The following is a 13,282-nucleotide window of genomic DNA, read 5'->3' as shown; positions in this document are numbered from 1 at the left end:
CCCCACTATCCCCTATGGACTGTCTCTTCCTCCTAACCCACCCAACCCATCAACTCAACTTCTATCAGAGAGCACTTATCTACTGTCGGTCTTTGAACATGGCCCTCTGTCTATCACTCTATCACATCTTTCCCATCCCGCTTTCTACTCCGTTCTTCTTGGTCTTGCCCACTCAAACACTTCTCTCGCTCTCTCTCTCTCTCCAGCTAAACTTGACCTCACTTCAAACCACTTTCAACTTTGAACATACACTCTTGAACTTCACAAGGGTCACAGTATGTGTTTTGTATTCACTCTCTTATGACATTACCAGAGGACAGGAAGAGTTTCCTTGGTGTAAAAAAGCACTGCTGCCTATCAGGTTTTAGAGTGAGTTCAGTCAAAGTAATCAAAGAAGCATACATCATCTACTCTTATACTGTATGATGGTAATGAACACAGTCCACCAAGAGTTGTATCTCTAGGGTGAATTTTCAACATTGACATCTAGCCCTCTCTTCACCCCCTCCATCCTTCTCTCACTCATTATCTCTCACTCATTATCTCTCTCTCTAGTCTCTGTCACCCCCCCCCCCCCCCCCCCCAGCTTCCTGTCACAAAGGAAATGCCTCACCCTGCTAGCTGGCTCCCCATTGGTCCTGGCTCAGAGGAATAGTGATTTGGGGGGAGATAGGGAGGGCAGGACAGGGGGATAGATAGAGGGAGCGGAGACGTAGAGAGGGAGAAGGGCACGAGACAGGGCATTGGGCAGACAGGAAGATGAGTGCCAGGCTAAATTAAAAGGAAGAAAGAGAGAGAGGACTTGCTTAATGTGTTCAACATGACGGCGAGGGAATGGCTGTGAAGGCGTAAGCGGTAAGAAGAGCACGACAAGAAGCAAGTTAGGAAACTGTCCATGCAGAGACTTTAGAAAACAACAGAAAGAGAGGGAGAGCGAGTTAGTGAAAGAGATTGGCTGTCTGGAGAAAGAGCTCCATAATGTTTTTGTTAATTACACTGTATTTCCGTATCATTGCAGTGGCATTTATTTGTATGTTCTGTTCAGTATTTGTTTGAATGTACTTTGTTTATGTACTTCTGTTTGTAACTCATATATCCTGAAGGTGGATAGACTTTTTTCTATCATTCCATTTCGGAGCATGGTCTTATCAGCAGTGTTTTCAATATTCCTTCAAACCTGTCTGTCATGTAGTACTCTCTCGCTCTCTTTCTCTGTACAGTCTCTCTCTGTACAGTCTCTCTCTGTACAGCCTCTCCCAATCCTTGTACCAGTGTCTGATTTTAAGCTGACGCTGGGCAGGGTTTGGGGGGGGCCGTGCTGAGGATTCTGCAGCTAGTGTGTGTTTGGGTGTTGGGGGGGGGGGGGGGGGGGGGGGGTGTCATCAAAATTAAGAGAGCATTTCATAAGACTCTTGATCATCATCATAAACAGCAACACCTTGCTTTTTGTGGTAAACTTCATAATTGGTTAAATATTCATTGGACCTCACAACGATTCCATGCCATTGATGTTAGATACATGTCATGTATTTATTGATGAGTATATGTACAGCCTGTACAGGCTACTAATAAATAGTATGATACATAATGAAAACTGTGCTGGTTTTTTTTATTACTTTTTGATATTTTATAACCTAAAATTGAACTAAATCCAATGAATCAATAGTTCGAAAAATGTTGATTGATCTTTGAATGCACTACTGTAAGGAGATGAGAAACTCTTTTCACGCCACCTAGATACAGCTACGACCAGACGTGACTTTTTCCTAGCAGATTGGGAGAATTTACGCAGCAGATTGTGATAATTAACATAGCAGGTTAGGAAATGTAGGTTAAGGTTAGGAAAAGGAGTAGGGTTAGGGTTAGTTCTCCTAATCTGCTACGAAAACTAACTGTATCGAAGTGCTGTGAAGCTCAGGGGTTCCCAAACTTCTTTGGCTCATGACCCCATTTTGATATCTGAAAATTCTCAGGACCCCAACCACATCAAAAAAAATCTGTAATTAACAGCCAATGTTTACTTTTTCATTTGGGGCTATGGGAGTCAATTGGAAAACATTCTAATATTATTTCTGATCGTTTTCTCAACTTACCTTCACATACCTCTAATGTGTGGCTATAAAAGTAAATTGGAAATTAGTCTGACATAATCTTATCTCACCACCACTAATGAGATGGGTATGCGTGACGCATGTCGCGTCAGAGCTTCTCAAAAGTCAGGGGGCGTGGTCAACAGTGCGCACCTCATCTCGGCTGTCACGTCCAAACTGGATCGATATTTGGTTTTAATGCAGACTAGAGCACTGATGGTGACGTCAGTGATTTTCAGGTCGTAAAGCCGGAGCTCTAGAAAGAGGCCCGAGATCCCGAGTTGCAATGACCATTCAAAAGGATTATTCTCAGTCTGAGATTTTTTTTTCGAGATCCCAGTTGTCTTAAAAACACTGAAGTCGGAAGTCTGAGATTTCTGAGTTCCCAGTTGTTTGTACGCGGCATTATTGCTCAGAGTGAGACGGCATGGTATTCCCTTTGAGACAGGAACATAGGCTGCAGTTCAAACTCATAAAAGACCCACCCTCATCCACTTACCCTCGCCTCATGCCCTTGGGGAATCCCTGTTACCATCTTGGATGGCGGTCCAAATGATGAGCAAAGCAAGGGAAGTTTTCAACATTTTCAACGTAAACCCCTCAGTTTTCAACGTAAACTCCCCATAATTCAATTTGCGATGATTGTACATTTACTAAGAAAAATCAGTCAAAATGTTAAAACAACATCAACAGAGAAGTCAGCATACATGTTTAAGTAAAAATGAATGTAAAAAGGTTAGAAATTGTACTAGTAATGCACATGATGGCACAAACACGTCTCCTAAAAGTAATTATGTTTTTGTTTGGTTAGCTTTTGGAAATTGTAGAAATAAAAAATGTTCCTTCTTCAGAAGTTCCAGCTAGGCATGCTAACGTCAGTTAGCGAATTCATTTGCAAGCTATCATACAGTAGGCATATTAATAATTCTATAGTTCATATAAGTAGACATGCAATCATAATTGACTGTCGCATATATAAAGCACCCACAAGCTACCGGTGGCAGAAAACACAATCATCGCGGGATGAACGAGTGACAAATTTCCGGGCCAAGGGCGGTCCATTTAAAAACCATTCCTTCCTCTCTAGCCCTGCAAGTGTATACTCGTCAGACATCATGATACGTCATCAGAACTTAATCTGAGGGCTGAGGGTCCTATGTGTGTCTTTTAAGTGTTTGGACTGCAGCCAAAAAACTCCTCCTCCGTAATGCATTCGGTCAGATGTTCGATTTCCCTTACCCACATGTCAACTGAGCCAGGATCACAGTCAAATGGATTGGGAAGTAGGTCCCAAAGTGCTCTTCCAAGCGTTGGAGTTGAGCAGTCATCAGTCGTGTGGGACACTTACAATGTTGTTTTCTGTTAGAAACCTGCACAGCCGAGGGAAGGGGCTATGGTTAGCTTTTGAAAGACTCTCCAATAAGAATTATTTCCTCTGAATCGATCACTCGGTTTTTTGTATTTCCCTTGTATGCTTGCAAATACTGTATGTATTTTATATAGGCAAGGAAACACATGATCTTTTCATTACACAGAAAGTCAACATGTTTTTTGTTGTTTTTTACATCCATTGTGAAAGACAACAGTTCCTCTCTCCATGTGAAAAATCTTTCCAACACTCACCCTCGATAACAAAAAGAACATTGTCATGCTCTGATCCCATATCTCCACCTAGTTTTGCGAACATGCGTGCGTAGTTTACAATCGAAGTTACCTGCTGCAGTATGTCTCCGAGATCTGTGCTTAGCTCTTCTGCCGCCAGTAGCGCTCTGTGTATCATACAATGCGTCTATATGGCAGAGAGAGTAATAGATGGAGCCCCGTCTATGCAAAAGCCCACCATTCGATCCCCTGGAATCTGGTTTTCGTCAATATATTCACGCAGCACACATCTAGTGTTGTTCCATACTCGGGATTTGTGAGACAGAACAATATGTCCTCATGAATAGCATCCCCCGACATGTACAGTAAACAAAAGTCAATACATGGGCATCTTGGTCCTCACAGCTAACGTCCATTTGTTGAGCATAAACTTCACCTTCAGTCAGAGTTTCTTCTTGATTGCTAGTAACAGCATAAATGATTTGTTCAACAGTGTTATCTGACAAAGGTATTGATGTGAGATCCTGTGCCTCTGCCACCCCACACATCGTTTTCACCATATCAATTGTGGCCAGTAATATCAAAGTGATAAGGAAATGTGTTTTAATAAATGATTAGAATGTTACAGTCCTGAAACCATAGGTCTGATACCATGTGATTGTGTGAAATTAATTTGAATCATTAGATTATTATAATACATGTGTGTAAGTGTTAGACTCATTCGATGATTACATTATAATACTGTGTGTGGTTTTAGTCAGAATCAACGTTTTGGGAACAGACTATCTGTCTGAGCCAGATCCGGGGAGACCTTGGCTGGGACACTGAGAACTTCCCAGTCCCAGGTCTCTCCCTATCTTAGGGGAGGGTAGGAAGACACTATTCTCACGTACTCCCCTAGGCTCTATTGGCGGGCGGATTTGATGGTTGGTGTGGAAGTATGTGTGTCACTATAAATTTAAGGTCCTGTACTGTACACGTCAGAACGTTCCCGTGAATAAACATTTAATTTTGGTAGACTGGGCCTCTGTCTGTTTCCTTTTCTATCAGTATCTTACAAATCCTGATATAACAGACTAAGGGTAACTTAATTGAATTGATAAATGAACAGGAGTATAGAATTCTCCTGACACAAAGTCCCTGCAATAATGTGTGGTTTCATAGAGTGGCTGGTCTAGCCAATAACCGTGAGAATGAGGCAACTGTGAAGTGCAGCCTTTTCCCATGATCTAAGGGCGCTCTCTGGTTGAATTTGATCTTCTAGATAAATTCATTTTTTTTTTTCTTCAGGATTTTGAAAATTCTCCTGCAAACCTATTTTCATACCAGGCGACCCCACATCGTTTGGGAACTGCTGGTGTAACTGTATCGAAGTGGCATAAAAAGAGCTTCCACTTTAAGAGAGCGGACATCTTTTATGTCCAAGCCGTTGTTTGCCGGAATTGTAAAAGGTATGGACATGTATCAAGTGTGTGCCGAAGAAATGTTGTTGAAGAATCTGAGGCTGTACGATGTTGTAATTGTGATGGCAGCCACATTCCCAAATCCCCGGAGTGCCCGGTTAGGGTAAAGTAGTATGAAGTGACAAGCGTCAGGACTATACAGCAGGTCTCCTACACGTTGGCACATGAAATAGTTGAAGGAGCAAAGGGAGCTAAAGAAGTGGCGGTCGATGCTCTGCAGTCTGTGGAGATTCAGAGTGTTGTTCAACAGGTGAGGGAAACTGATATGCTGATTGTGAAGGTGGATTTTATGGTCTTTATTGCACATGTGATTAATTGAACTGTACAAACAAACAAAAAGTCCAAGAAACTGGACATAATACTGCCTTACCAAGCAAAAAGGCAGTAACTGCTCATATCGTGGAACTAAGAAAAACTGCTTTTATTTACCTTGGTTTCACACTAACTTATTGCAGTTACTGCTAATATGACCCCCATTTTCTCCAAAACATAATACGAGGCAGGATACTTGTCCATTTGATTAAGCATGTATTTAATGAAGCAAAAATGACAATTTTTGGCCAAATGATTTACTTGGTAGGGCAGAATAGTATCTGCGGCTGAAAGGTTTTTGGGTTTCCAGGACTTTTCCGAAGATGCTCTTCCTTCTCAGGCCCCAAAGCCGGTAGTGGATGGGCGTTGGCAGTTTAATCTGAATAAATGAGTACATTGAGTTTAGTTTGGTTTATTTAGTTTAGTTTTATTTGGTTAATTATTTGGGCTGATATACAGCCAAAACAGTAGGTGGCGGCATGCACTTATAGCATTTATTTGCAAACCGCAGTAATATAAAAGAAGACCCCGTACAGTAGGTGGCAGCAATACACCAATAGGTGTAGTCTGCCATAAAACTTTAAAGAAGAAAAAAAGAGTGGACATTTGCAGCTGTTATGTTTGGTAGAAGCAGATGTGGTGCTTGAACCTCATGGCGGTGAAAATAAGGATGAATGGACTTTGGTGCAGAAGAACGGAAAAAAAGCAAAATTGTTGTGGGAAATAAGGTCTACACCCCATTTGTATGGTAGGAGTCATTTTTGTTGTTGAAAAAAAAAAGGATATGCCTGTCACGAGATGGATTGGTAGATAAGTGGGTGGCTGGACTGGTGTGATCATATGCGCCTGCAGGGAGTTAGCTAATAGCTGGGGATTGGCTGTCATTTCCTTTAAAAGCTCTGCGTTTTGTGTTGTTCGGTGTTGAGAGTTGAGAATGACTTTCCGTTTCTATGTCTTGGGCCTCCCGAGTGGCGCAGTCTAAGGCACTGCATCACAGTTCTTGAGGCGTCTCTGCAGACCCAGGTTCAATCCCAGGCTGTCACACAACCGGCCGTGACCGGGAGTCCCATAGGGCTGCGCACAATGGGCCAGCGTCGTTAGGAGAGGGTTTGGCCGGGGGAACTTTACTTGGCTCATCGCGCTCTAGCGAATCCTTGTGGCGGGCCGGGCACCTGCAGGCTGACTTCGGTCGTCAGTTGAACAATGTTTCCTCTGGCACATTGGTGCAGCTGGCTTCCGGGTTAAGCGGGCGGGTGTTAAGAGGCACGGTTTGGCGGGTCATGTTTCAGAGGATGCATGACTCGACCTTCGCCTCTCCCGAGCCCGTTGTGGAGTTGCAGCGATGAGATAAGATCGTATTTGGATCGCAATTGGATATCACGAAACTGGGGAGAAAAACGGGGTACAAATGTCTGTTTGCTGTGATTGCACTGGACCAGGACTGAGAGAGGCATGGTACAAACGCAAATCTAGGAGCTTTAGCTTCGCCAAGTAAGGGACGTGATTCTTCCTGTGTTACAGTACTTTCTCTCTCTGGACTGTTTTGCCACACCACTGAAAATCACTATTGTCGGCAGGTTTCCCTGCCGTCTGTCTTCTTCTCGTTCAGCACCGGAGGCGGGGCCATCAGTGACATCGCCAAGCAGTCTCAGACCGTCCGCGTTCTAGAACAGGGAGCTGTGCGGATCTGGATATCACTAGACTGACACGTTTACCATTTTATTGTTGTGGGGATATGGTTCTCATCAAATCCAGAACCTATCCCCACCCTGTATATGTTGTCTTGTCTGTCTTTCCAACTCACTATTTTGTCCTTTAGAGAGGTTAGCAGAGTAGAGTAGGGCCAGGGTTAGGTCCCATATTGTGTGCAGCACCAGAGTGAGATTGTAGTGCCTTTCACCATATTGTTTTCAGTGTCTTCCCTTAGAATAACTACCTTGTTGTAGTGCCATATCAGAATAATGCAGTGTATCACTTTTACATGCCTGATACTTACCTGAGGGAGTACGGGGGAGGGTAACGTTCCTGAGGGGAGGCTCTTCTGTGTCGACACAGTCCGGGAAATCGTGGGTGCTGTGGGAGGTGGGGAAACAGGGTACAATCCATGTTAACCTATGAATTGAAAATAAAGAACGTACCTTGAGCATACTTACCTGTCCTGGTCTTCTGTCTTGGGGTTGTGTGCTGGAGAACATTAAATCCTGTGTTGGGTGGCGTTAAAAGGGGTTCACACTAAACTGTGACATGCCCGACTTGTGGAACTCGTTCGAAACATCCAAAATAGAGAAAGCATTGGGTAAAGTAGAATCAGTGACGATCACGAGAAGTAGGCTTGTTCTGGTTTCTGCGGATCAGGGAAAAAAGGGTGTTGGATATCAGTTGAGTTGATGGATATTATGTATCATGCTTTGCGCTACCGCGCAGGGCACCTGTCAATGGAGAAATGTCTGGAGTCTCGGATGATGTTGACATTACTCTATTAATGAAAATTCCAGGAGTGGTTGATGCATGTTTGATGAATCATATGGTTAACAGCAGGAAGGAGAAGAATTGGTCTGTTCTAGTGTTTTTTTGTTATGTGGAGTCTCATCTTACTCTAGTGCAGCTGGGATGTGTGTACTATTCTGTCAAAGATTTTGTAAACAGACTTTAGAATGTTCTTGCTGTAAAATATTTGGAGATGCAAGAAGTGACTGCACACGAGAGAAGCTGAGATGTGGGAAAGATCACTATGAAGGAGATGTTGTATGTTTAGTAGAAGAGAATAGTCAAGAAGCAAAATGTAACTGTGGTGAAGAGCACGCACTCAAATCAAACATTATTTGTCATATGCGCCGAATACATGTGAAATGCTTACTTACGAGCCCTTAACCAACAGTGCAGTTCAAGAAAGAGTTAAGAAACTATTTACCAAATAAACGAATGTAAAAAATTAGAAAAAAGTAACACAAAATAACAATAACGAGGCTATGTACAGGGGGTACCGGTACCGAGTCAATGTGCAGGGGTACAGGTTAGTCGAGGTCATTTGTACATGTAGGTAGGGGTGAAGTGACTATGCATAGATAATAAACAGTGCAATCCTTGGAGTGCCCTATAAGGGGGAAAGAGTGAGGTTGCCACAATCAAGGCAGGAGAAAGTTCTATGCGGAGGCTGTCAAAAGGGTAGAAAGATTGAGTATCTCTGAAGATCCGGTGGTAGTGAAAACCGGGAGGCCTACACTGCAGCCTGAGTATAACCAGCTCCCTGTGCAAATGGGCCCTAGACTTCCTGATGTGCGGTCCCCAGGTGGTGAAGGTAGGCAATATTACCTCCTCAATACAAGGGCCCCACAAGGGTGCGTCCTCAGTCCCCCACTATACACCCTGTATACCCACAACTGCGTGGCCTCACACACACAACTCCATCAGCAAGTTCGCTAACAACACGACAGTAGTAGGCCTGATTACCAACAACGATGATATGGCCTACAGAGAGGAGGAAGGCACTCTGACAGCGTGGTGCCAGGTAAACAGCCTCACTCTCAACATCAGTAAAATAAAGGAGCTGATTGTGGACTTCAGGAGGAACCAGGCTGGGCATGCCCCTTCTTCAAGTTCCTCTGCATACACATCTCTGAGGAGCCGAAATTATCAAACCACACAGACACCGTGGTGAAGAAGGCACGACGGTGACACAACCTCAGGAGGCTGAAGAAATTTGGCCTGTCCCCAAGGGCCCTCAGTATTCTACAGGAGCACCATCGAAAGCATACTGTTGGGCTGCATCACAGCCTGGTAAGGCAACTCCACCGCTGCTGACCGCAAGGTTTTACAGAGGGCAGTATGCTCAGCCAAATGCACCATTGGGTGAACACAGAAGTCGGAGGAGAGCTAGCTAGCCAGACACTTCAGAGAACTTGGGCTACTTGGCCTAGGTAGTGGTGAGAAGCAACTGGCATAAGGGGAGCTGTGCAGCGGACACCTTAGCCTCCTTGTATGACCTGCATAGACAGTGGGACAACTTTTTTCTTTGTCTTAAATGATAGAATGATCATCTAGCTGACATCTGTAAAGTTCTCTATCAATGTTGCTTCTCTTGACGGGACCAGGGAGGGAACGCAATAGCTCTAAATAGGGTAGCCTGAATATGATTCCCTTGCAAACATTTTCAGATTAAAAACAGTGAAAGAATGCACTTTGTCATTGATCCATATTTTATGTGTTTGAAATACTGACAGCTGTTATGTAAAACGATCAATCTCTGAATAAGACTCCCATCCATATTCACATTTGCTCAAGAAATAAATCTTACCACACTTTTCCCAGAGACAAAAATACCATTTGGAGTATCAAGAAATACGTAATTAATTTCATATTTGGCTACATGTGAGATGTTATAGGCCTGTCAGTGTCCAGATTTCAGTTAGTATTCCATTTAATCCATCTCAAGTTTAAAGTTATAATTTTAGCTCTCATTTCAGCTCTCATTTGTTGGCAAAGTAAACATGCTATAATGCGATTGTAATATTGTGAGAGACTAATTATAATCTTTCACAATAAACAAGTCAGTCACAATAATTTTCAAAGTAGGCATAGTAAGAGAGTCTTTCACAGTGTCAAGTTAAGTAGGCATAGTAATAAACTCAGTTTATTTGTTCTGAAGATACAGGATAGTTTACATAGCACAATTAAATAGTATCCATACATACAGTAATGGCAGTGTAATACAATACAATAAATACCTATACAGTGGTGAAATGGAGGCAACAGTGGTGTAGGTGTAGAGATGCGCAAAGAGTCATCTTGTGACAAGAACATGGATAGAACAGATACTTTGTTGTCCATTGCTTAGAAACGGAAATGGTTCTTCTGCTTTTCTCAACAACCTGCTGTGCTGCACCCCTGGGTGGATAGCAATTGTGAGGGTTAAGTGCCTTGCAAAATTATGGACAAAATGGCACAGTGTCGACCTTGGCTTGAACCATTGTAGTCATGGCACCACACTCAGTCATTACTTCTCTTATGCCCTCGAGTGCCAGGGAGGAGGAGCGCGAGCAGGCGTGACACCCAAAGGGTGCACATTTTAGTTTTTGCCTTAGCACAACACATCTGATTATAATCAAAGCTTGATCTATTGATCATTTGAATCAGCTGTGTAGTGTTTGGACAAAATAAGAATATGCCCACCTTTGGGTCACCAGCACCAGGATTGAGAAACAGAGGTTAGAGAGGCAGACCAGCAAAAGTAAGAGATAAGAATAACAAATAATTTGTGCCATCAGAGTCCCTGGGTTCGCGCCCAGGCTCTGTCGTAACCGGCCGCAACCGGACGCATCCGACACATTGGTGCGGGTTGGATGCGCGCTGTGTGCCCGTACGGGAGTTGTAGTGATGAGACAAGATAGTAGCTACTACAACAATTGGATACCATGAAATTGGGGAGAAAAAGGGGTAAAGAAAATAAGGGAAAAAAAGAATAACAAATAATGAAAGAGCAGCAGTAAATAACAATAGCGAGGCTTTATACAGGGGGTACCAGTACAGAGTCAATGTCAATGTGCGGGGGCACCGGTGACGAGGTAATTGATGTAATATGCACATGTAGGTAGAGTCATTAAAGTGACTATGCATAGATAATAACAGAGAGTAGCAGCAGCGTTCCGGGGCGGGCAGGGGGGGGGGGGGGGGCAAATAGTCTGGGTAGCCATTTGATTAGCTGTTTAGGTGTCTTATGGATTGGGGGTGGAAGCTGTTTAGAAGCCTCTTGGACCTAGACTTGGCACTCCAGTACCGCTTGCCGTACGGTAGCAGAGAGAATAGTCTATGACTAGAGTGGCTGGAGTCTTTGACACTTTTTAGGGCCTTCCTCTGACACCGCCTGGTAAAGAGGTCCTGGATGGCAGAAAGCTTGGCCCCAGTGATGTACTACCCTCTGTAGTGCCTTGCGGTCGGAGGCCGAGCAGTTGCCATACCAGGCAGTGATGCAACCTGTCAGGATGCTCTCGATGGTGCAGCTGTAAAACCTTTTGAGGATCTGAGGACCCATATTTCAGTCTCCTGAGGGGGAATAGGTTTTGTTGTGCCCTCTTCACGACTGTCTTGCTGTGCTTGGACCATTTTAGTTTGTTGGTGATGTGGACGCCAAGAAACTTGAAGCTCTCAAGTTCCACTACAGCCTCGTCGATGAGAATGGGGGCGTGCTCGGTCCTCTCTTTCCTGTAGTCCACAATCATCTCCTTTGTCTTGATCACGTTGAGGGAGAGGTTGTTGTCCTGGCACCACACGGTCAGGTCTCTGACCTCTTCCCTATAGGCTGCATCGTTGTTGTCAGTGATCAGGCCTACCGATGTTGTGTCATCAGCAAACTTAATGATGGTGTTGGAGTTGTGCCTGGGGCTGTGCAGTCACGAGTGAACAGGGAGTACAGTAGGGTACGCACCTGAGGGGCCCCCGTGTTGAGGATCAGCGTGGCGAATGTGTTGTTACCTACCCTTACCACCTGGGGGTGGCCCGTCAGGAAGTCCAGGGTCCAGTAAGAGTCCCCCAAGTCTTTATCCAGCATATTATCGATCTAGAGAGGGATGGAGACAGCTCCAACAGCACAAGCTGGGTCCCCATGTAGTCCACTCCAGGAAAAATGTCTGCCATCAAGCATTATTGTCTGAAAAGAAGTACAACACATTATACTCCCCTGGAAAGGCATTTGTTGAAATACAGTGCCTTCAGAAGTATTCAGACCCCTTGACTTTTTACACATTTTGTTACGTTACAGCCTTATTCTAAAATGGATAAAATAAATAAAAAATCCTGAGCAGTCTACACACATAACACATAATGACAACGTGAATTTCTTTGTTGACATTTAGCACATTTGAAAAAACAGAAATACCATATTTACATAAGTATTCAGACCCTTTGCTATGAGCTCAGCTGCAACCTGTGTCCATTGATCATCCTTGAGATGTTTCTACAACTTGATTGGAGTCCACCTGTGGTAAATTCAATTGATTGGACATGATTTGGAAAGGCACACACCTGTCTATATAATGTCCCACAGTTGACAGTACATGTCAGAGCAAAACCCAAGCCATGAGATCGAAGGAATTGTCTGTAGAGCTCCGAGACATGATTGTGTCAAGGCACAGATCTGGGGAAGGTACCAAAACATTATGGTAGTCGCCAGACGGAAGCCACTCCTCAGTAAAAGGCACATGACATCCCTCTTGAAGTTTGCCAAAAGGCACCTGAAGACTCTCAGACCTTGAGAAACAAGATTCTCTGGTCTGATGAAACCAAGATGCAACTATTTGGCCTGAATGCCAAGCATCACATCTGGAGAAAACCTGGCACCATTCCTACGGTGAAGCAAGGTGGTCGCAGCATCATGCTGTGAGGATGTTTTTCAGTGGCAGAACTGGGGAACTAGTCAGGATTGATGGAAAGATGAATGGAGCAAAGTACAGAGAGATCCTTGATGAAAACCTACTCCAGAGCGCTCAGGACCTCAGACTGAGGCCAAGACAACACAGGAGTGGTTTCGGAACAAGTGTCTGAATGTCCTTGAGTGGTCCAGTCAGAACCTGATCGAACATCTCTGGAGAGACCTGAAAATAGCTGTGCAGCAACACTCCCCATCCAACCTGACAGACCTTGAGAGGATCTGCAGAGAAGAATGGGAGAAACTCCCCAAATACAGGTGTGCCAAGCATGTAGCGTCATACCCAACAAAACTCAAGGCTGTTATCGCTGCCAAAGGGGCTTCAACAAAGTACTGAGTAAAGGGTCTGAATACTTATGTAAATGTTATATTTCAGTTTTTTATTTAAATAAATT

This window comes from Oncorhynchus mykiss, chromosome 4, assembly GCF_057628025.1.
Source record: "Oncorhynchus mykiss isolate SJ-2025 chromosome 4, ASM5762802v1, whole genome shotgun sequence".
Classification (NCBI taxonomy): Eukaryota; Metazoa; Chordata; class Actinopteri; order Salmoniformes; family Salmonidae; genus Oncorhynchus; species Oncorhynchus mykiss.
The sequence above is the reverse complement of the archived record's forward strand: the minus strand, read 5'-3'. Positions refer to the sequence as shown.